Raw genomic sequence first — 26,307 nt, 5'->3', positions numbered from 1 at the left:
GGGGGGGGTGGGAATCAAACCACCTTTAGTTTATCATTTCACAAACACACACACACACAAAAAAAAACAAACCAGTGAATTTTCTTCATCTATACCAGAAAAGATACCTTGACAGTTAGAGGGAGGAAAAAAAAGGAAAATCTCTCAAGTACACCATCTATTAAGGCTATTGGGTATAAGTTTTGTCTTAAAACTTTTACATAAAGGCATTTCAAACGCTATTATGCAAGCAGATTTGATGTACACTTATCATGTAAAAGCAGATCTTTCATATAAAACTCGTTTCAGAGACGTATGTAGTTAAAAGTCTCTCATCATTAATTGGTAAAGGGATTTGGAGCATTTAAGAGCCACATAATTGCTAAAGCAATACTGGAGATTAGCACTATGACATTTCTAATAACTTTCAGTTCTGCAGAGATGCTTTGGGGAAAATCTGATTTCTCTGTGGTGCCTTCAGGGTAATTCAAAATCCTCATGGACTATGAGGAACAGAAGGGGGAAAAAAAATCCGACAATACCATAGCTTCTTGGAAAGCACAATCTCAATAAAAATACTGTGCAAATTAACCATGAATACTTATAAGCATGCATATTGAAGTGAGACACAAATCTCCAGCCCAGAAATGCTGAGCAGTCTCATACGCTGGTTAATTCCAGAAAGATATTTAAACCATCCAGCATCTAAAAAGGTACAAAATACCTTAAATGTATCATTACCATGCTTCTACAAAGAAACTCTCAAGAGCCACTGAAGTATTACAATAATTGCCATAGGTCTCAGTACAGATCAAAAATAAGCTCCTGAAATACAACTTTATTTTCTCTTGCAGGCAGAAGTGAAGAAAGTTGCAAGTGAAAGGCAATTTCCTCTCTTTGCAAGAAGCTAACTAGAACTCCCAGAGAAACATTCAGTACTTGTCCCCCTGAGTCTTCAAAAGCAACCATGCTCCTTTCCTGTTTAACCTAAGGAAGGAAGCCTTGTCTTAATTGATCAGTCATGCCCTGAACAAATGTTTTCATAAACACAAATTCAAACCACTGCAGAATTCACATCTTTGGAAGATACAAATGCCAAAAGATAGCCTTAACCTAACAACTAGCAATAGAAGAACAGCAAGAAATGAGATACAATGCTTTTCCAAGTGAAATCTTGCTTGACTGAAAGTCTTAAAAAGTTAACCCAAAAAAAAGAGGACTGGTTGTGAGATTGCTCTGTGCCCTCAAAGCTTTCCCTAAATTTTGTTTTTAAATGGGAGAACAATAGGTACAACATCAAATTATTTTAGTCTCAGATTTATTAAAGGACATCAACTATTAATTGCCACACTTCAGTAGAAGGCATAGAAGTAAAGAAAAAAAGAACTATTAAAAAAGAGCATCTTCACATTAAGGAACAGGAAACATTTTTGTTCATGCAACTGTAAAGAGCTCCTCACTGAACTTCTGATTCTCTCCTCACTGAACTTCTGATTCTCTCCTCACTGAACTGATGGCCTGTGTGCAAATTTTTCTCTGATAACCTGAACTGTCAGGCTCTATGTTGAATATCCAGGGTCTGCTGAGCCCAACAGTAGGAATACACTCAAGTTTCTCACATATTCAGTTTTTGAAAGGCTTTTTTCCATCCAGACAATTTGATGTTCATTAGAAATCACATCCTCCATTGTTCAGATTATCCAAATCCATTTTCGAAAGCATAATTTTGCAGCTAGCAGTCTTTAAAATGCCCCTAACTTCTTTAAAGCATCATCCAACTGGCATCCACGCTGGTTCAAAAAAAAGTATGTTTACACCAAGCTGTGATCACAAAGACCTTCATATAATTTGTGTAAACAAAGTATGAAGGGGTAAAAGCATAGGAAACCAACACAAGGAAGACTAAGTATTATGAGAATACGCATTTGATATTTTTTGGTATATAATTTGTGTCAATTTTCAAGTACACAAACAAACTAAGAAGGACACAAAAGATGACACAAAAAGTTGCATTTTAGCCAAAGCAACGATCACACAAAGAAAAAAAAATTAAATTTCTGCAGATTTTTCATATTAATTTGCACTGTTGACCAATTTTCTCCCCCTACTATTATTATCAAAGAAATTCAAATTAATCTAGAAATGCATTTCCTACAGACCTTATTCCTCAAAGAAATTTAGTAACATGCATTTAGTAACAAGCCTTTAGCACCATGCATTTAAACAAGTAAGCATATCTCTATTTTAGAGTAATTTTCAATTAGGGACACTATCCAGATCCAGATGGCATCTCCTCTCAATAGCAGCACACCACTAGTAGCAGGAGTATTGCATCAAATGAAGGCAGAGTCAAGATGTCTTTCAACTTCCTTCATGACTGTCAGACATTACATTAATCCTTCCTTAAAGACAGTTTTTCAGGAGTTAAAAACCTTCCCAAACAGTACAGAAGTAAGAACTTAATTATTTGAAGGATGTCATTAGTACTTACCTGAGAAACTACACAACCTATGAACATCTGGCCATATAAACAAGCTATGGTTTGGTTAGCGACCTTTTTGCAGCACCCTTGAGGAAAACATTTACTTCCCCTGTTCAGATGGAGTTGAAGCTTACATGAACTCTATGCCTGCTACCAGAGGCTAGAGAAACTGTACTGCCTGAGAAGCATTTTGTAGCCCCAGCAGGCAGAAGGCAACAATAAAACCCATTTCTTCCCAGAACCACAGTCCAGGATCAGAACCACTAAACCTTTGTTTAGTACTGTGATTACTAAGAGACTTTTAAAAACAAAGGACTGTGAAAGACTCACTGGAGTTGGGAAGGGAGTGATCAGGAAACTGACTGAACACAGATGCCTCTACTCTACATTCAGTGTGCTATGCAAACACAACCTACCAATCAAGGGAAGAGTGCTCTATATCTGTTTACCAGGCTTTCTGCCTGCAGTAAAAGAGCAGAGTGGATAAAGTGGCTAAGGAGATAAGATATGGAAGACAAGAAAGTCAAATGGAAATAGGTGTAATAATAATGTAAAGAAATTGCAATACACTGCAGCAACTGTAACCTTCCCGTCAGAATTCACCAAGCTCAGAGGTTCCATCCAAAATACCAGAGCTGCATGTTCCACCCAAACTATCAGGCTCCAAGGCTTGTTTTAATTGACAGTCAAGTTTCAAAACTCATCATGCAAAGGAGACTAGTGCAGAAGGGAAAACACATTTGACTTCACTGACAAATCACATTTTAATCATCAAACCATTTTGAGAGAGTGGTAGATCTGTACATGACTGGCACTACTTGCTGTTCGCTGATGACAAAGAAGTACAGTCCTGAAACTGCAGAAACAAGACACAACCTCTCATGCAAAACCAACCTGCCTAGTACATTAGACAAAAAACAAAAAAAATGTCATTGATATGATTTCAAAGGAAAGCCATTAAGGAACATTAGACATATTCATCCTTCCAACAAGACGTTTTCCACATCTAACACGGGGCCATGAAAAGTTGCACAGGGGTGTGGGGGTTGTATCAAAGTTTCAGAGGAGACACTGGCAGTGCCTGTTTCCTGGGCAGCACACACAGCTGTGCCAATTGCACAGTCAGGAGGCTCTTTATAATGAAACACTAACACCCCCCCCCCCCCCCCCACACACACACATTTAGAACAGGCACACAGATTTTACATAGTCATCACAGAGGCACACAGTAAGCTGCATCTCTAAATCAATTTCAAGAACAATCAATACTCCTCTAACATACCAGGCAGGTTAGATAACTAAAGTGGTTTTTTTGGTTTTTCTTTTTCACAATTGCTTGTGAGTGTGCTTTATAGCAAAACCAAAAAGCCAGAGCTAAGGTCTGCTTCAGTACTAAGAATAATTTTTCTGTGGTCACTCTGCCATGAAATCACTCTAATCTCTCCATTTTCTGAGTCAACTAAAGAAGTATTATCACAAGAAGTGTCAAGAATATTTTGCCTTATCTAAAATTATAACCCTATATATTCACCATAAGAAGAAGTATTTTAAATCTGCAAGGCTATACGTGATACTTTTTTAAAAGCTGTTACAGAAATGCTATGGGATATTGAGTTTGTACTGCTTATAAAAAAGATTTTAGTGTGGAAACCCACTGTACTGCATATAAAATACTGACAATTGAATCTCTATAAAACCTTCTTGGAGTTTAAGAGAACTGGAGGCACATCTTCAGCAATTTATATCTTAATTCTTGAAAATCCATGCCAAGTTGACAAATAGAACATCACAGAAGTGTACTGACAAGAGTGGTATCCATTTTTACCATCTACACCTCTAAGGACTCACTTCAGATATAAAACCAGCTATGCCAGCTGGCACACCAAAAAGCAAGTCTTTCACTCTAAAATGCTGAAGAACATCACCAGAATTTCATCCCCTTCCAGACTGATGGTTAGCGTTTCAGGACATCTTACAGTTTCCTGCAATTTCCATAGATAGTTGCTTTCTACAACAAATTGCAATGTTATTATCTTGCTAACACACAACTAGCGATCTCATTTACAGATGCTCCACATTTGAGCTTTGTATAGTGTTTTGTGAAATGTAACTGAACTTAATAGTACCTGAATTCAGTTAGTAAAGACCCAGCAGAAAACACAACCCATTGCTATCCTGGACTTCAGCAAAAGCGTAGAAGTGGCTGGCAGGTATAAGAACCAATGTACAGGAAGATGTGCCCAGTAAGTGCCACTGTTCCAAGTCAGCTAATTCTACAGCTCCTGAAGTTCAAGGAGGAAAATCACACTGTGATTCAGATTGGTTTCACTTTTGCTTAGACAACCTCCAAGTGATATTTTTGTGTCTTAAAATATAGGTTGGAAGAAGACAACTATAACTAGAACAGGAATTTGCACTTGCTAAAGCAGGTTTTTGTCAGCAAAAATCTAAAGCACTACAATTAGTCAACATTTAATTATCCCTGGCACGCAAGAAATGAAGATGCAATCAAGAATGATTAGAAAAATTGCAACTTCAAGTTGTAAAGGCTAATACTGGCACTACCTTAGAGAAATCTAAGGGTTGTAATTTCATACAATTTAGCACGACAATTTAGTGCTAGGACTTTCTGAAGACACAAACAAACATGAAATAAAGCAGGCCATGCTTGTTTCTCCATGTAAATTTGTTAGGGTTATACTCCTGTATGCCCTGATGAAAAAACATCACAGACAACACACAAGGGCTACACTGAAGGAATTTGTTAGTCATTGAGGTATTTTAAAGACACAGAGTTGTTGTACCTAGGGCATGGTTTAGTGGCAGACTTAGCAGGGGTTTTAAGGATTCAACTTTATGATCTTGAAGGTCTTTTCCAATCTAAATAATACTATGATTCTATGAAATGAAGCATTCAGTAAGCAGATTACAGTTCATTGAAAACATTAACAATGAGGTAAGAGATGTGGCTCACACCAGCTGCATTTACAACAGGAATTCAGCATGCCAAAGGGAACAAACACACCAGCAATATTTTAGGATTAAGCTGAGGTGAAGTTTTAGAAGCAAATTAACATTTCATCTTATTTACATTTCCTAAAAAGTGATGATAAAGAACAGGTGTTTGGTCTACCCACTGTCACTTTAAAGGCACAAGATCAAAAATAACATGCTTAAATTCAGTCTATGATCTACCCTCTTTTTGCTAAGACCCATCTGCTCCTACAGCTCGACAGTGCCCACTCCCTGTGCTCTGCCAACTCTTTTCTCCTAAAGGAGAGCAACTATTCCTACTATGCTGTGTTGGTAGGCTTTGGTATACACCCTTACATATCAACTTCTGCCCTTCAACCCTTACTGTTTTGTTTTGGGATTTTTTAGCTTCTTTCCTGCTCCCTTTCCAAATTCTGCTTTCCTATCTCTTTGCTTTATGAGCTGCAGAAGAGCTGAGTCTACAGCAAACTCTCTAGCAAAGTACTCAGCAGTACTTACTAAGTACTGGTACATGGTAATTAATATCATAAACCAATTAATGTTAATAAAATGCTTAAAAGAGGGCTCCTGCAGAAGCCCAGACTCACACCTGAGCTAGAATGCTCTAAGTTAGACTGACATTCACAAGATAAACAGAAAACTGTTTCCTTTTTACTATTGCTTTGCCTCCAGATGATGCATTGTCTTACAACATTTTATAGATCAAAATAAAAGGCACTGGCTCAAAACTTAGAAAACCACCTAAGGTTTAGTGACACATATTGACAACCAAACTTTAACAGTAAGTCAGAGAAGACATGGCCACTTCTCTAGCATGTTGTCTAATAACCAAGATATTACATGAAAGGCCTCACATACATATTTCCTGGACTTCTACCAAGACTAGTATTTGTTTTATATCAACGGTACTACACTGTGCACTTCTATTTCCTCAAAATGTGAGGGCGAACACATCTGTTTAGATTTTACACACACACACTACTCCAATTGCTGAATGAAACTTCAGTGATAACCTATAGTTTTTAACACGTTTGCTCATACATTTTTACTGCAGATAGTATCAAGCCATTAGAGGTCCTGGTCATGCTATTAGTGATACAGAAACCCCTTTTCCCAGTCAAAATTCCTGTGTTTTAGACAAGCTTGTGCATTTTACTACAATGCACATGTGCCTATGAATTGTGCTCTGGATTTGTTCTCTACTCTCTTGCTTTACTATCTTTCCACAGTTTTAAGTAATGTCAGTCGTTTCTACTCACTTAGTCGTTTTTTAATTTTCTGCTTGTCCAGCTCTGAGTTTTACAGTACTGTTATGTGATAAAAGGAGAAGGTAGAAGAGTCAAGAGTAGAGCTGATCCTGAAAAGAAGGGAGGGGTGGGGAAAGGTGATTTTAGTTTTTGTCTCAATTCTCACTATTCTAATCTGTTATCAGGCAATAAATCAATTCCCTAAATTGAGTTTGCTTTGCCAGTGTTAGCAACTGTTCGATGACCTTCCCGGCCTTATCTTAACCCACAAATTTTACATTCTGTTTTCTCACATCCTGATAAAGACGGGGAGTGATAGAGCAGCTTGGTAGGCACCTTGTGGCCAGTTAACCCACCACTCTGAGCACAGCTGAATGAAATGCTATAGTCATATCTTGATTGAAAATGAATAGCCATCAAACATTCTTGGTGCTTTCAGAATCTCCTTTCTAACCTGTGGTGTAAAGTAGTTTTTATACAATACTGTCATACAAATGCAGTCTTATCATGACTAGAGAGGAAAATTTTCCTGACAGTGTAAGCCACATGCAGAAAACCATACTGTAATCCACCCTAATGTGGTGGTGAACAGCAAAGCATATCCTAATCACTTCAGAGAGCCAAGGCTGACAATACATGGTCATTCATAAGCAGGAAGAGCAGGTCTAATCTCCATTGCAATGCAGACACACTGCTGTGTTTCCAAGGTGCTAGCTATTTCTGCTGCAGCAATTCCATGGGTTTGCACTCTACTGCAGTTGTGAATTCACCCCACAGTGCTTTTGACCAAAAAAAATCACAGACAGCACAGCTCAACATGCATTTTGACTTCCATCTACAGCAGCCTTTCTCAATGGCACTCACTAGGATGATTGTAGCTATGAGTTCACAGTCTATCGATATTCTAGTATACCTACAAGAATCAAGAAGTGTCACATTACAAGAAAAAGTATCTTCACAGAGAGTAAGCACTAAGAAAATAACAGTGATTTTTTACAGGCTACACTTATTACTATAGAACACAGCAAAACCAGAGAAGAAAGGGTATTTGCATGCCTGGCTGGGAGGTTTTCTTCTTCACTACTTGCCTTTTAGATGCAAAGCAAAGGAGCTTCCAAAATAACACAGAATCACAACGTTTATCAAGTTGTCCATAGGCTTTGTTCTTTGGAGACTGACTAGACAGATTAACTATGAGAAGCTACCTATCACACTGCCTCAAAAGCAGGGAAGACATGGAAGTCTAGATTGCCTAGCAAGGAAGTAACTGTACTTCCAGAAGTACCAAAATACCTACACTATTAGTTGATAGATTCAGCCTTTCAATTTTAAAATTTACTACTTGAATTTTAAAAAGGCCCTTAAATACTATTGTGCTAATAAGGTTATATACAACCATGCAGACTCTCTCACCCCTTAAAAAGAGATCTTTGTAGCTGCTTGTATAAACACATTCTGTCATGCATAGCTGTCTGAGCAAGACACAGTAGGAAAATTAGTACTTAAGAGTCCAACACCAGGCTTCCTTTTTAACTCAGTAGCACCCCTCTTCAGACTCTTATCCTTATGTTCCCCCCTCTCCACAAGAAAGGCCAAAAAGATTTCTAGCTAAAAATCCCTTAAAAATAAATCAATTCAATCAAAACGGCTCTTCTAATCACACTCTTTAAAAAATGACAATAGTTAAAACCATCAAAACTATTCATTTCTTAGTCACAGGAACACCTGTGTTCAACACAAGACATCCATTCCCCTCAACACAGGTTCTTCCTGAGAAATTAAATTCTGAAACAGGAAAAGGAAAACCTGCTTTTTCTCCTTTATAAACCACTTCCATGAAAGTTTGTGCAGAATTAGAAAGCTTTGGGTGTTAAAATAAGTTTTAGGAAGACAGCTTTTGGAGTGCTTTTTGACAATTCAGTATTCCATTTACCAAAACTTCAACAGAAGGACTATTCCACCATTCTGAAGCTACCAGATACACAATGTACAGAAGTGGCCAGTTACTGAAATAGCCAATCAGCAATTACAGTGAATCAAGCATAATTGGAATCTGTCTCTTAACAAAATAATTATGTCAGTGTTCTTGCTTTCTGCACAAATTGAGATCACTTATTCACCCATTCAACAGGTAAGTGCCCATGAAGTACTTCATAAGACTTGCTTTCTGATCAGAAAAGAAGCTACTCAAGAGTATGGCAATGGGAAAGAAAGACTGCTTGAAAAATTTAACCTTTCCACTGGAAAACCACACTAAATTGACAAAAAAAAAAAAAAAAAAACCTCTTACAAGCAGTCACATGGTTAGAGTAACAAAAAAAGCCTTAAGGGCAATCATGTGGTCAAAGAGAGCAACGGCAGGCAAGAATTCCTGTGTGTTGCTGTTAAAAAAAAGCCACTGAATGGATTGCTTTGTTCTTATATCAGAAAAATACTTATGTTAGCTTTGCCAAAATACAATAATGTATAGCTTACAATCAAAAATGTTAAAATCAGATTTTAAAATCTAGAAACCACTCTGAGCTATTTAAAAGAACGTTTCAACTTCTGAATCTAGCTGTTGATATGCAGCTTCAAAGGCTGAATTTGAGGGGATTTCTGTATTGTTGTAATTTCTACCCATACATACGTGTTGATCATCTGCACCAATAAAGGCTATTTCCCTGCAGCTCATATATTGTAGCCTTGTCATCAGTAGCCATCAATATGGGCAAATCTCAGATGTGAAAAGCAGAAATGTCAATTTTTGTATCCCTCTCAGTAAATACAAATTCATGGGATTGAATGTCAGTCCTTCAAGCCAAGCAACTGACAGTGTCACTAAGGAAAGAGACTTTTCAAAGAAAAATATTGAGGGTTATATCTATTTCATGGAACAAATATCTTCGAATGCAGAGAACAAAGACTGTTGATTTTGAATGCAACTAAAATAAAGAAATAGCTACATCACCACTCTTCAAAAACAAATCCCCAAGCCTTTGGAGATATGCCATGCCACACAAACACACAGACTCCAAGATTGCTACTGCAGCAGATTTCTTTGGAAAAAGAAAACCCACTGTGAAAACAGATCCAGATCTGGCAGAAACCCTCAAAATGTCCTTGTGAAGTCATCTTTAACTTAACCTTCATTCAAAATCTTTGAAAAAAATTCATACCCAAGATCAGTCTGAAACATCAAATTGCCTGATGCAGAAAACTGAAGCGCTGTCATCCACCCTCCTACCACCCAACACACACATTCTCACACAGTATATAGGAAGAGGGGGGTTAAGACCATTCTCTTCCTTGGGTTCTGGTTACCATCAGCACAGCATTGTGTCACACCTTGTCACCAGCAGGAAAATAATCATGTTATTTTCCTTTGTTTCTGAACTTTCCCCTCTCACACGCATTTAAGGATTCACTCAAAACAAGAGAGGGTCCAAATTATTCTTGTTTTACTACAAAGTTTTACTAACTCCCTCCTCAGAGGGTACTAGTCTGCACTAGGGGCCAAAAACATCAACAGGCAAGAAAGGGAACTACAGCAGGAACTAAACAGGTGCTTAGTTGCAGCAGTCTAATATCAGGAGGAAGGGAGAAAACAGAAGTCAAAGGAACAACATAGTTACCTGATGCAAAGAAAGCCAATCAGCACAGGAGGAAAACCTACTCAGCAATCTTTATAAACCTAATCAAAGCTCCCTTCTGGGAGCAGAGCCAATGATGCAGCTTGGTACAGAACTGAACACAGAACTGAATGTTTTTCAGTATCATGCTGAAAATAAATATAAATTTAAGTTTGGTAGCCTCCGTACAACTTCTGTATAATGATTCAAAGAAAGCCTACTAAACCCTACTTGAATTTCAAGCATTTGGCTTCACACCGAAACTTGTTTATAATGACAACTGTATGTGGAAGATGCTGTTCAAGATCTGCAGAAGACTTTGTTATACAGAACAACATGCTCCATCAAGAGCTACCAGGAGCTACTTGATCTCCTAAATGTTATCATTTTCTTTAACTGTCAAGGAAAATAATTGTGTGTATTCAGATTTCATTCCTTTTAGATAGCACTGCACACTGAGGAAAGCAAAAAGGTGGAACAAAAAAGAAAGGACTGTCACATTTTTAATTAAGTCCACTTATACATTAATCATGACCATATGGTCATGGTATTAGGCCATGAAATAGCTCAGCAGCAGTGTATTTCCTCCAACAGACAAAAATAAAACACAAATGATCTGTACACAAGGATTTTATTCTACTTCCTCAGTCCTTTAGAGGAAACTATTACAAAGTCTTATTCCTGTGACATTTCAGGTCAACATTTCTCTGGTTTGAAACATGTTCAACTACAACTGCCTAATAATCCAAGATGAAGAAAACAAGGTGTTGGTTTGCAGCCTTATGTAGAGAACTGAAGGCTCCAACAGGACTTTTCCTTCAAACTGTAGCCCAAAGTAAATGGTGATTTTAAAATAGCAGTAAGATATTTTGGTATTCCCAGAAAGAAACAAGCTCCAGCATATCTAGGAAGTCTTAAATTGTAAACAGAACAATGGCAAAAATATCACAAGCAGATTAAATTAGCCTTTATTTATAAGATATAATAGTTTCCACTTTCACTTAAGCAGACAGTTTATAAAGTAAAATAGCATGTTTGCATCAAATGGTAAAAATACTTTGGAAAAATGGGGCCTGCTATTTCTTGTTGCAATAGCAGAAATCTCCATTCCGATTTCTTTTACAGTAACGTGACAAGACAGGTTTTGATTTAGGAAACAAAGGTGGACAGAGAGGGATGCTCAACAGGCAACACATTGAGAATCAGTGCATCTCTAAAAAGGCAGCTGCAAAATAGAGCCTTGGCAGATGAACACTCTTGTGAAATAAACAGCTTCTTTCAATGAACACTCCAAGCATACCACTGAAGTAGAGTTCGAAAAAACACATAGCAAAAATAGCAAACAAGTTAAAATTTGTAAGTACCCAACCCCAGCAAAAAAACTACATTGTCAATTTAACTTCCCTTTCATAATTGCAGATCATCCCTTAAAGCACCTTCTGATCTCTTTGGAAATAAGATGAAGTACAACATTAAGATAGGCATTGACACTCCTAGAGCCAGTGCCTATTAACCAGCAGGAGTGATGGCCCAAGCAGAAAGGAAGACTGAAAAACAATCCAGAGCCAACTGATTTGTACCACACAAAACACTGAATGCAGTGAGGCCACAGGCAATCCATGCTCCAGAATCTGGTGCACTGTCAGTCAAAAGTTACTGTGAGTTCTCTAAGAGCCATCAATGCCCAAAATGGACACATACTCTAGATTTAAAGATAGCCTAAACCCAGTATTTCAATAGCTGGAGCCACAGTGATGGTTACAGAGTAAATTGACCCTTCTCTTAAGATATTTTCAAGACCTTAGTTTTGCCAAGTTTAAGCTGTAACTTCACTTGTGAGTTGTCCCACCAAGATGACTATTTTCTACAGTCTTTGTAACATGATTTGTGACTACACAAAACCCAGATTTTTAGAGATTACTGTGATATTTTTTTTTTGGAAATGTATCCATCAAAAGTGAGTACAATCATAATGACCTGGTATCCTAGGGTCATACACCATGACTACTGTATCTTTGCTTAGATTTGAACACCCATACACAACATACTTAATTTCTCTCTATACATGCCATACTTCAGATCTGACAAACAAGACACCATAATACCATCACAGATGTGGTTTCCATTTCTAGAAGCCTCCTTCTCTGCTAATGCAAATATGAAGGCAGCTGACAGTCTGAGAAAACCCAATTGTCAGCATTAAAGTCCAAACCTGACTGAAAAAGAAATAAATCAGCCACGTTGTCAAGTAGTGACCAAATGGTCAAGCAGAGAGTTACAAGAGCCCAAACAACCAAACAAATGTGAAGAGAACAGCTTTCCACTCATGTTTGGTCTGAATAGAAAGTAATTGCTTTTGTCTGCAAGCAAACTTGGTAAATAGGTATGCTGAACAGCTCAGTCTGAAACTGCTTTGCTATACTTAGCACAGAGACCACATTTTTTTTTTGTAAAACTCAAAGCTAAGAGAATTTAATAGAATAATTAAATATATATATTGCTGCCATTAGTACAAATTAGCATCAACCAAGTGAAAAAAAAACAACTCTGCAGTATGGTATTCTCCCCAGATTTTCTTCAGTTCAACTGGATTTGACTTTCATGCAGAGTGCAGATAATACAGGCAGGGTTTTATACTAACAGTAAGATTAGTGAAAACACATTTGTTCTCTTAGGGCTTGTGATGATTTTTTGAGATAGGTATTTTAAAGATGCATACCTTTTTAGTTCCATTTTGTCTTTCTCCTTTTTTATGACCTGCAGCTTATCTTCAACACATTTCTTCCTTCTCTTATACAGGATGCATTGTCAGCAAATGATGGAAATTATGTACAACAGCTACTAAGCTTTTAAAACAAAGTAGCAACCTGTATAATTATCTCTCCCTTTTCTGTTGCAGAACCCAAGTAAAATGTCAGTGTGTGCCAGTTACTATTAAAATTACTAGAATCCTGCAACCCTTCTTCCTTCACAGAAAAAACTGGGTTTGGGCACCAAAAATAGAAGCAGCCAGTTCCTAGTTTAAGTTACTCACTGAAATATTGAGATTTTTTTTTCATATTCTACCAGTATGCAATCATTTAATTCTTAAATCTAAGATCATAAGAGTTCTAGTTAGTGGAAAATAATCAGGAGTCCCTCTAACTTTGTATTTTTAAGCTCTTGGTTAGATGGTAGATTTCCAAGAACACTTCTTACACTATACTTCTTATTGCATGGCAGGAATGTGCCATGTCAGTATCAGTCGCTTTCCACTCTTGAACAGAAAAAGAACAAGCATTTTATCTGCACAGTACTTAATTTTCAACTGCGATATGAAGAGCAAAGCTGCTAGAGATTCAAATATAAACCCAGGAGCACAGCATAGAAACTGGGTGAATAGAACCAACACAGTTTCTGCTGTACATGTTCAGTCCTCAAGGGAATAAGAGGGCAGGAAGGGTATGTTAAAGTCACCACTCTTATTTGAGTGGGCATAAGAGGTAGAACTGAACTTCCAGAAAAACAGGCAGAATTAAGTTAACAGTTGAAAAACTACACAGTACAGCATGTGAGATAGGCTACACTAGTCTAAAGCACTGAGGGGATTAATCTTCAGGTTAACAAGGACAAATGAAGACCACACATTTATGCATGCAGGCACTCAAAGAAACAGGAGGAATATAGCCCATAACACATTTTGCTTCTATTCAAAGAGTACAATTGGAACACGTCCCATCTCACCAGTAGTTCTATCCATTCTAATATCACTGCAGTAACTGGAAAGTACTGCTGCTCACTGGCAGACCTGAGAAAGCTTTGTTTTCTCCCTTCCAACTCGGGATATTCTGAGATTCTGTGGAAGAAAAGAATCAAGTTCTTGATCATTGTACTGGCATTGAGGCATGCAGCAACAACTCTGACTTCCAAAACCAGAAAGGAAGCCAGTACTAGCACTTCCTATCATTCCACTGCCATTTTCTTCACAGTTTGCATAATGGCAAAAAGCCATTCAAATACAGAGGGAAAAAACTACTACAAAATTATTGTCTTAAACTGATAAGCCTGGAAAAGAAGCCTAAACCATGTCACAAGAAAGCAAACATGCTGCCATCCCAGCTGCTACAGCCTACTGCCAGTAAGAGCATGAGAACAGTCTAAATGAAAACATAGTGCAGTTGCCAGAACAGCAACTGACATACTTCCAAGAAAACTCTCTCATTGGAGACTCTTCTTCCTCCAGCTGACAAAAGAATTCAGTGCTAGAAAGTTGATATCCACAAGCCCTAGCTGATCACAAAAAGCTTTTTAATTACTCTGATCAGATGCTTATGTGAAATCAGGTTTTCTAGACTGATCATTTAATGCTCCCCCTCTATCACCTTCCTCCAGGATAGGGAGTGCATTATTTTAGCCTGCAGAATACAAATACAGACAAATACCTTCAACTCACTTGAAACTGCAGATATCAAGCTGTGTTACTGCAAAGTTCATACATCCGAGCAAAAACACTGTACAAGAAATATGCTTAGTATTGTATGAGAAACAGCAGCAAACAAATTATCAGTATCAACAAGAAGGCCACTGTCTTTAAACAAAAAAAACCCATAACACTGAGAACAAGTCGCACACACATTTTGCCAAAGTTCAACATGTATCTTCATTTGTATAATAAAATAGAATCTCTACATAAAAACCTATCTTACCTAACTATGCTTTAAAAAATATACACCATGTGCCATGAGGTTCTGACAAAGCATTATTACACAACAAGAGGAAAGTGACACAGTCATATAGCTAAGGGGATAAACTATATAAATATATGGCTAATGATAAACTCAAAATAAGATGGTATATAAGACTTGGACAAAAGAAGTATAAATAATCAAAGCCAACTAAAGACACTTGTTTTGCACACATAAACAAGTGCCTAGAGTCTTAAATTCAGATATTGTCAGTGTTTTCTACAGAATATTTCATAAGAAATTGCCATCTTAAGTACAGTGGGGCTCTCTTTAAGCTCTACTACTCCCATCTTTTTAAAGGATAATGTCTTAGAAAATTATCAAGTACCTACACCCACCAGCATCCAGCATCTTGCTTATTCAACACTACAAACTGCCTTCCATCACAAACTGGGTGTACTAAAACCAATGCTTCTTAACATAGGTTTAAAAATCTCTACAAGATTTTACCAAATCATTCAAGTAAAAGTTTCCTTAAAAAAAAAAAAACCTTCAAAGCACAACTGAGAAAGCAATCAGTTTTTACATGAATTTTCTTTCATACTTCTACACTGAAAATTTATCTCAGAAACTGGGGTAACATCATGAGATGACAGCCACATTTACAACTCATTTGAAGAAATACCATGACATTTCTAAACAGTTGCCCACCTCTGAGCTGTAAGCTGCACTTGGAAATAAATATTACAATATCACAATTCTAAACCAAACTGAACATGCATGAACTGAAGGTTTCAGAAGTGGTCAGCATCAACCACATTAAGATTAGACACTAGATATTTCCTACATAGCCTGACTATGGAACCAGCTCCAGATCCATTCTCTAGTAAGCTCAGCAAGAAGCACGAGGTGCCATCATACCTCAGTGCTGAAGACTAAAAAGCTTGACCTATCTCTTCCATATGACATACAACTTGGGACATTATAATTTCTTCAAGTCCATTCAATTACTGAGACTTAATCCATAAAAGCCAATTATCTAATACAGTTCGCTGACTACAAAAAAAGTCTGGTTTTGAGTAAAAGGCCACAGCAAGAGATAACCACATGAGAATTTCTACCATATGACCATGCTAACATTCACACTCAGGTATCTAAATCTGACTGGGAAAAAGGCCTTTTCTAAGTTCATGATGTAGAAATAACCTGTTAAGACCAATCTTTTGCACAATAGAACCAGGACTCTAAACAGTGTTACATCACAAGCAACATTAAAAAGTGTCCTGAGCAAATGGTGGTATCTTTTCACCACTCTTTCCAATTCAGTTGAACAAAGTTTACGACATCCAAATTTATCAAGAAAAGGACTATCTAGACATAGACAACCTAATAAATGTACTCTGAAAACATAAAAAATATTTTTTTACATGCTTAACTAAAAGAAGAAAAAACAACTAAATCTGAAACATTTGCAATCATTAGGGAACAATGAAAAAAAAATGAAAAGTCACGCACCATGATAATCCATGTGTATAAAAAAACCCAGGTTTTGCCCAAGTTTCTGGCTCTCAGAATTGCAAGCACATAAGAGAGAACATTAAATGACTGCAGGCTGATTTTAACACCTTGATTTTCTCACTATTGTTCCCGGGATGCAAGAGGCATTAGTTATGTCAGTAGGTAACCAAAGTGGATTTTTAAGCAAGCAGTTTTTGCTTTGTATAAAAACAGATATTTTAGGTCTAGGGTAACATGAACTTCAAAATCAATCTCTTGCTTATTTTTACTAGAGAATATTCAGAATTTATTTGGAATAACTGAGAAATTGTACCTTAACAAGAAATACTGCATTCTTACAAAGCCTTTCACCTTTCACCTACCAAACATGATAGTCAAGACCGCAGAGAATCTTTCAAGTTTTTTTAAAATTCTCTAATCAGTGTACACTTGGTTGATACCACCCTTGAGCTACCACAATACTTAGAAATATGTTAAGGCAATCTGTCACTCAGTTCAATCTTCCCCCTAAAAATCTACCAGGCTAAACAACACTTGCACTTCTATCTCTCCAGAGGAAAAAAGTTCCCTCAAAAAAAGTGCCTTCAGACACACTTTCTGCTGTACAAATAAGTCAAGTCTCTCCATCACTTTTTGAACATTAAACATTAAAACTAAGAATATAAAGAAGTGCTGACATTTGCTAGCCCATTGCCTGCTACTTTTCATTTAAATACTTCTTTCAGACTCCAAATGCCTTTTAATTTAACTGTCAAGACCAGTAAATTCTTAAGATGCACTTCTTAGCAGAATGCACATAGCTTAGCATATGTGGCTAGGACATTGTCTTTGATAGACATCTGTCCATTTAAGAGGCTTTAAGAATGATTCTCTGCTCTTTTAGGAATCAAACACCAACTTTCTCACCAGGTCCTTACAGCACTTGCTACAATTATTGTTCACCCACAGCACCTTCAGAGTACACCAAAAGACACATATATACCGTGTCAGTGGGACAAAAAAAAGAACATTTCCTTAATTAAAACTTTAAAAAGTAGTCACTAACAGTGTATATGTGTTGTAACTATTCCACATTGTGGAACGGTCAGTTTGATGTTTGTTGAGGCTAAATGACACAGCACATGTTCATTTCAGTGGCTGCTGGCAAAGCAACACATCGTGTTGTGAGAGCACAAGTCAGAGGACTAAAGACCAGCCCTTATTTGCTCCGCCCAGATAATGCCAAGGCTGCAGTCGATGGATGGTCTGCCACAGTAACTGGAAGGACTTTGGCATTCCACTGTAGCAGGAGCCACACCACCACCCGCAACAAGAACTTACTACTCTGTCTGGACAATATCTGCAGACCTAATTTGGTGACACACTGACACATTCCAGCAGAGAGATACTGCAATTCCATCACCCCCACACTCCTGGTAGGCACACCTACCACAGCAGCATTTGCCATAGGGATGTTTCCCAATAATGGAACAAGGTAATCTCTAAGTATCTAGGCTGGTCCACCATTAGTTGGGAGCAGTTGCACTTCATGAGGAGAAAACTTTCCTTTTCCTTACCAAGATTCCAAGAGAATCAAAGTGTACTTGAGTGAACAGACTTTTCCATTTCACATCAGAGAAGTAAGAAGAGAAAAACCAAACAACTTAAAAACCTTCACATCACCAAAGCATATATCCATTATATACACACACTCGTGTATTTATTGGCCATCTATAAACCAACAGGCCAGATTGAAAAAATTTATTTTGGTAACAAGTTTCAGCTGTGCTTGTATCCGTAGGATGGCTAAACGCTTGGAACTTAAGACAAGGAGAAAATATTTTCTGCTCATCAAATCATAGCTCTTTGAGAATTCATACACAATAGTATTAGCTGGGTGCCAATTCTTTGCATAGACTTTCCCTGGCCAAAGTTCTTTTGTTCAAGCAGATTACCTAGTGCAGGCAGTCCAGTGCACTTTGATAATGCTTGAACTCAGCAGAATCTGTAGTTACTCTTTGCTTCCCTTAATAAAGCACCCAGGTTTTATGACAATTTTGCTACTTCAGAAAAGTTATTAACAACTGAACTCGCAACCTTTTCAATAGGCTCTTTTTTCCATACGAGACCACAGCTACGAAGAAGAGGAACCCAAATTATTGCCTTTGATTTGCACTACATAGCAATTTCATAGATATATGGAATGCTCTAAAATTCCAACTTGCTGTTCCTTTACTATCCTGTTATTTTTCCATTTGAATTTCATAAGCAAAGCTCAAAACCCACATCTGTCTTCATAGTCCATTTACACGTGTAAAGTGTGCTCCTGTCAATTGATGGAGCCATTTGAACTAGCATATTTTAACTTGTTTAAACAACAATACAGGTACCCTGAACAATTAACAAAACCACAGTATAAAAAAGGGATAGCTGGAAAAATAAAACAGTTTCGACATATGACAGGTGAACTAGGAAAAAAAAAAGTCTTGATAGCAATTTTAGCAGTCTACACTAGAAGCCAGTCACATTGACAAGTCACCTTTATTTTGCAGAAGAAAAACAGCTTTTAACATTCAAGGTGACAGATCCAAGAAAAACAAACAATAAAAAAATCCTATATATAAACCAAATATAAATTTAAAATATGCTACATTCCAACAAGGGATTCAGCTTATAGAAAACAGATCCTGATTTTTTCACTTTCTTGATCATTATTGACTTCATGTGACACAATAAATAGTGCAGGCCTGCTTAATTCATGGTAAGAATACATGGCAAATGAACAGTTAGGAGAATGACAGGTAAACATGTGCTCTGAGTATGTCAGTAAGATACAGGTTTACAAAAAACAAAAACAAAAAAATCAGACATTAAAATACATCCATTTCCACTTATCAGGAAAGGTCTACCATACAAAGCTTCCTGTGAAAGAACTTTATGGACTTAGAGGGACCACAGAATTGCTCAATTTCTAGTGTTAGTAGATTCTCTTATGCCATATCTTCAAAATCCCAAACACACAAACCAAACATTTTGATGTGGACCCTTAAATTTCCCCATCTTCCTTCCTCAATCCATCTCTTAGTCCTCTGAAAGCTTAAATGAAAGGAAAAAGCAGAAAAGAGGGCACCTTACTTATTCCAAAATAAACAACAGGAAAGATTGCACCCAAGTTTTGAAATTTATATAGCTTAAGATACCACCACTTTGCACTACATGATGGCAATATGTAATTTTAACAACCTGCTTAGCGTTTCCTTCTGTAACACCCACACTGATATTTCATTTCCACAATATTCTGATATATTCGGGCAATGACATTCAGCCCCATACTCCTGAAAAAATTGCAAATGCCTCACTGCTTCCTGCAGGTTCATTTTTAGAATTCAAATGATTTGCCAACACATGGCATTGCCAACATTTTAGCAATACACATCTTCTCCTAAGTCCTAATAAAAATCACACTTAGTAACAATTTTCCTGTTGGGCAGGAAGTTAAAAACTGTTTGTACACCACCCAGCTATATATTGATTTGTACCACTATAGCTTAACTACTATCAAGAGTAGGTCATTTAAGAAAAGTGGACAAAAATCAACTTAAAACAAATAATTTGCATTGACTGAATTTAAGCAGTTTACGTTCATCACCTGAGCTTCACAGGACCAACTGTATTCAAAGGTTTTCTTTTCAAGCTGACTTAACCAAAAGTACTGTATATTAAATTATAAATTATATGTAGCTATCAAAGGCCAAGCAAACCCATTTTTTAGGCTGCTTGGCAGAACTATTTTTAAACAACTTCTAGGCATGCAACGAGGGTCACTCTGTTGGGACACCCAGTACCATCACAAAGATGTCTCTTCTATTCTGTAGTAGAGTATCATTGAAAGCAGCTTTCTAGTAGGCAATACTACTCTCATCTGACTTGCCATCATTTTAACCAAACACTATCAGCTTTACACAAGCACTTAGATAACACATCACACTGAAAAACTTAAAAGGACAGGCAAGACAAAAGAGGAAAAAATAATAGGATTTCCAAGGAAAAAAATGTGGAATAGTCATGTAATTTTGAAGGCTAAGAATTAAGTTTGATAAGATTTATTTACATGGGTTATATTTTTTATTCTAGATTGGTCTAAAGAACAAGTGAGGCAGCATCATTGAGATGAATCTTGTAATTTTTATTTTTTTTTCACATGAAGTCATTGTGCCTTTTCTAAATTAGAAAAAAAGTGCTATTATACCACTTTTTATGTTGTATTTTTGGAAATGTCTAGAACACATGGAAAAAATGATGGGCAATTATTTGCAATACACCTCAAATCACAAAAACAGATAAGACACATGCACAACTAGTTCGTGGACTACCTAATTTTTAAACTGTATCTGTTGAAGGATATCACTACAACTTACAGCCTTGGTATAGAGATCCCAGAAAAGCAGCAAACCACAGCAGCAATAGAACAACACAGAAGAACAGCAAATTACTATAATACCCACATAAAATGGAAAAATAATGGGGAAAGGTGGTTGACTACCCCATTTGGTATTAAAGTACCAAAGAAGTAATTACTGTTTCTCCAACCCCTTCTATCTACGGCCCTGTTCTACTTCTGCATTTATGAAACAAGCAGCTAACAGTAATCCAAGAGCCATAGCATCTGTATCAGTCATCAGTTTCTAACCTAGCAGGTTGCAGGGGACAACACAAGTCTTCTAGCAAAGAACTAATTACTCAATGTTAACAAACAAAAAAAACTCACTCACTGAAGCATTTAAAAAAGGAGAGGAAAAGATAATAGCCCAATACAGTTACAGACCTAAAGAGACTGCACAGAATTTGCAATAGACCACCTTTTCATTGCACCCAAAGTTAAGTTTTATTAAGTAATCCATAAAAATAAGTGCCTGAATTGCCAAGACAGTAATTTTGTCAATTGACATATGTTAGATTAAGAAAATATACATGTATGACATTTACATTCTAGTGAGAGGACAGATTTATTATCAAAGTGCCTGAGCATTTAATCTCTTTCCCATTTATTACAGAATCATATAAAAGAAAGATCTATTAGCAGAAACTGTTACCCGTTATATAAAGGAACATCTTTCTCTATCTCCTTGGACCTTCTAGGAAGTGAATGATACAGAGAAGGACATATGACAACTTGACTTTATTAACCTCTGGTATCTTCACTTGTCCCAAGATCAAGGTATCAGAAATCATATTCAAGGTCACAAGACAAAGGACTAAAGTTACATTAAAAATGATGCATCTAAGTAAACAATATTTAGAAATTAAAGCAGTCAATGCCTTCCTGTGATGAAAAGAAACCAAAAGAGTTGACATGGGTACTTTTAACCCCCTTGTTTCATATACCTCAAGAGAAACACTCAACCTGTACATAAACAGATTAATGAACTTCAGTTAACATACATTTCCTTTCTTCCTCACTTAAACCATAAAAAAACCCACTTTGGTACACTAAATCTGTAGTTTATGCAGAAAGAGAGGAAGGGTCTTATGTGCATCATTACGTTCAATGTCAATAAAAGCCTCCTTTAACAGTAACTGAAATAGTAGAGGGGTTAAAAAAAAATAAGGAAAGGAAAGCTTTGTGTATGCTGAAAAGTTATTTTAAAGCTTTATCCATGCAGAACAAGAAGTTACAAGGCTTGCTTCACCCAGTGATTGAGACATTTGTAATCAGTCACATACTCTGTATGAAGCATCACCTTTCACCTTCAGCTTTATTTCACCTCAGCTAGCTGCAGTACAGTCACTTATCTAAAGTTTGCTCCAAAAGAAAAAAAAAAAACAAACAAACAAAAGGGAAGGGAAAACTAGCACTATGTACAGACCAGTTCCACAGGAAAAGCCTGCCTCCTTGTGGCCCAACTAGCCCTAAATTAGATTTCTCCAGTTCATTCCATTACACCCAATAAATCTAGTGAGACAAGAGTAACAGCCTTCTAGTGCAAGGCGGTTTGGGGTTTTGGTTTTCAGGGGGGTGGAGCTGATGAAAAAGAAAAATATTTGTATATTTAGGAACTACCTGTGAAAGCGATCCATCACACCTTGTTGAAATATTGCTTTTAGCCTTCTCTTCTAGATAGGGTGGAACATGACAGAGATTCCACTTAAAAACAACTTAGATTATTTACATGGCAACAAATGCAAAAGCTTGTCAGCACTCTGGCACCTAAATCCAGAAGGCTACAAACCTTGGTTTAGCTGTGGCTTAACCTTGCAGGCTTCTCTGAATGCCTTAGCTTTCACCAATAAATCCATTCCACCCACAGATCTCCTTCTGGGGATGACTCTGAGGATTTCACTCTTGGCAGCAGCAAAGCATTCGGCACTTCCAACAAGATGCAGACCTTCTTCTGCCCAGGCTGAAGGGCTCAATTACATGGGGCTACTTTCTTAATGCCTAGAAGAGCAAGTTCTTTAGAAATCAGCTGGAGTTTTCGGCTGGTTTTAGTGTAGGGTTTTGTTGCATTGAGTTTTTTAATTTCTTTTTGATTTCAGTCCAGTCCCTCTATTGTGTAAGAGCTTAGTGGTTCAAGAACTTAAAATCTGTGTGACAAATATACAAATTCACACCAGTCTTAGAAGGGAATCACATCAGGATGACTTTGGCTTTCTAACTATCTTGCAGAAGCTGCTCCATTTTTATGCAAGTCTGAGACAGAGAGTATGAACTGTTTTTGCTCTGGGTTAAGAAATTCATCCATGAAAAGAAGGGAACTTACAGTCTCCACTCCAAAGGCTTTTTAATATAAAACACATTTAGTGAACATAAAAGTAGACCACTTTTTTTTTTCAGTCTCACAGCTGTTAGGCTTGCAACTTGCTCTCTTCTCTGTCACAGCCTCTGTATGGGAAGCATTTCTCTAACCTTTAGACATGTGAATCACACTCACTCTTCCCAATCTACAACTCGGTGATCCATCTGGAAAAGGAGTCAACTGAACATGGCTCTCTCATGTTCACAAAAATTTTGATTGGAGATTCACTGGAGGGAAGGGGAAAAAAGGCCAAAACATTTCTGTCCCCGTCAAGCACATCTTGAATGAAAGGCTTTGATTCTACTTTTTGCTTCTTTTCACGCAGACATTAAAAAAACAAAACAAAAAAGTTGTCACACACTAAATTCCAGATGTGGGATAGATCACTTCTTTATACTACCGTTTTTATGCTTCAGTCCAGAATGAGAAGCATTGCACCCTCCCTTTATTTTTATTATTATCATTATTATCTACACATTTACCAGTGAGACATCTTGTACTTTGTGTGCTTTAGACTCTTTCATGTCTCAGACCTTACCAGGCCGATATACTGCACACAGAGCTGTGGATTGCACCACTGCTGAGAGGGGCCAAAAACTTTATCAAGGCTGTACCATACACTGCAACATCCAAACAGCTTCTCAGGTCTTATTAGAAAGGTTGTAAATGAAGAACCAAAATAAGCAGGAACTTAGATTAACCCTGACATTACTCTAATAGGAAAAGCAAATTAGAAAAAAAAAATCACTCTTTTCTTTTGCTCAGGTGCAATCCTGGCAGAGGGCAAACACCTTCAATTCTACTGAAGAGAAAGAGAATTGGTGCTGTTCAACACCTCACAGGACTGGGTGCCATATCAAACAAGTCCAGTATGTCTGAATAACACATTAGGTCTGTGTATGGGGGGAAAAAAAAAAGAAAAAGATAATCCTTAGAGAAAAACACATTCTGTTTACACAACCAGATCTGTAATTAACATGCAAATTACTTACACAAATTAAGAACTATCCCCTCCTGGTTTTTTGTAATTTTGTAGACTGAAAACGGCAGAGACTGCAATTTATTAAAAGCTGTGTTCTCCTATAAGCAACTCTGTTTCCATTATATTGAAACAGTGGGCAAGTAACAAGGACTATATGAAGTCATACACATCAAAAAATTTACTAAGTCAGGGTTTCTGCTCATAAGTTTAGATAGTTTGTGGTTTTTTTGCTTTACACCACTGTCTGACACTAAGTTAATAAGCCTTTTATTGAGATTCAAAAGCTATTACACTACACACATCTTCCTCTACTTACATTTGCTAAACTACGCTGAAGCCTGGGATTAAATTTTACGCTTCACTGACAGAAAATAGAATCCTAAATCACCAATCCACATATAATAGTTAATTTCCCCTCTTGTTTCTTGTGGTCATAGCACCTACTTTCTTTCTTACCATGGCCTAGCTTTAAACTTGCGTATTTTTAAACACAGCACTAGGTTTCAACTCAGGTCAATGAAATATCTCATTATCTTCTCCTTTCTAAACTTTCCCAATTAACCAGACCAGTAAGGTTTACTAAATTTTGTGCAGAATTATACCAAATTGTGCTACCAAAGCAAGTAACAGGCTCATTGATCTCTTAAAACCATAGGAAAAACTGCTACTAATAACAATAATAAACAGCAACAGGTTCTAGCAGATTAAATACCAGACTCTTACTCAGAAATATTGGTTTCTTTCCTATTTTATTCCCACCAAGTCTTCTAGGTCACCTTGAGCAAATCACTACCCCCACACTGCAGTTTCCCCAGCAGTAAAAAATTAATTGAACTAATAAAAATTAATTCAATTTTTTAAAAACTGAAAATTAAAAAAAAAAATAGAATTGCAAATCTGTCTGGAAACTCCAAATGTAACAACACACCATAAGAGTTAAAAATATATTTCCCTATCTGCAGAGACATCTGCCTTGATAGCTTTTCTTTATCCCATTATACAGCAGCACTGTATGATTGTTCTTACTTTCTAAATACACTCCAGAGGTTCTTCAAGAAAGGCTTTAGGTTACTGCCTTACTTTCAATCACATGCTTGATCTATTTCTGCTACTGTATCTACTTTGAAGGACCAGGAGCTTGTACATGGCAATACATACTTACACTTATTTTAATATATTACATCAAAAGTTGCTGTTGAACACATTCCTAAGGTGCAGAGAGAATGAAAAGCAGGACAGAAAGGCAACTATCAGCAAGCAGTGACTCATTCTGTAGACCCTTACTCACATAAGTAGCCATCCAAGTATTTGCTTCCAAAACCTGACACATAAACTAGTCATCAGCATTTATTTCACAAGGAATACACACATTGATGAACCAAACTGCATCAAAGAAACATAAAAATATTCCTCTTTTTGTATATCAGCTAGACCTATAAAACACTACTTTTCATTTAACAGGAGTCGGCAACCTATTAGCAAACAACACCATTCAAGTGTAGTGCACTTCATTCAATTGCCCTCTTCCCCTAGTCTGTTTCGGTTTTTTCTTTGTAAAAAATTATGCAATTATGAGATGCTTTACACTTTCCATATTTCAAAATAAAAGGCTTAAACAACAGTTTCTAAAAGCTCTTGGTTTTGCTAATCTTTATTGCGGGGGAAACACCACAAAAGAAAAAGCATTTTATTTTTCTAAGCAGATATAGTGGGCAAAGTTGCCACTTCCCACAAAACCCCGTTCTGATTAACAGAAACGTGAACTGCGATGTGCTTAACTTCCAGCTGTGCTCCTGATCGATGAATTACTACAACACCTTGAAAAATCTATTTAATAACTTGACGGCCAGAATACTGAAATATTACTCATGTATTGTCCGCAGGGAACTTCTCGAACATTAGTAACACTTGTAACATGAGCTGTTATAAGAAGGAAGAGACAGACCTTCCAAGCCACAGACACAAAACATGACAAATCCGGCAGTTTCCTGGAATATTGCAAAACCGGTCGGAAAACGGTATCTTTCAGGCACAGCGCTAAGGAGAAAGGAAAG

At 37.1% G+C, this 26,307-nt stretch overlaps 1 protein-coding gene across 1 annotated transcript in view; it reads right to left on the bottom strand.

The window, feature by feature from the left end:
* GALNT2 (polypeptide N-acetylgalactosaminyltransferase 2) overlaps positions 1-26,307 on the bottom strand; it is an 87,313-nt gene that overhangs the window by 60,318 nt on the left and 688 nt on the right. The window lies entirely within an intron of this gene.

This window comes from Cinclus cinclus, chromosome 3, assembly GCF_963662255.1.
Source record: "Cinclus cinclus chromosome 3, bCinCin1.1, whole genome shotgun sequence".
In the NCBI taxonomy this organism is placed as follows: domain Eukaryota; kingdom Metazoa; phylum Chordata; class Aves; order Passeriformes; family Cinclidae; genus Cinclus; species Cinclus cinclus.
The sequence above is the reverse complement of the archived record's forward strand: the minus strand, read 5'-3'. Positions and strand labels throughout refer to the sequence as shown.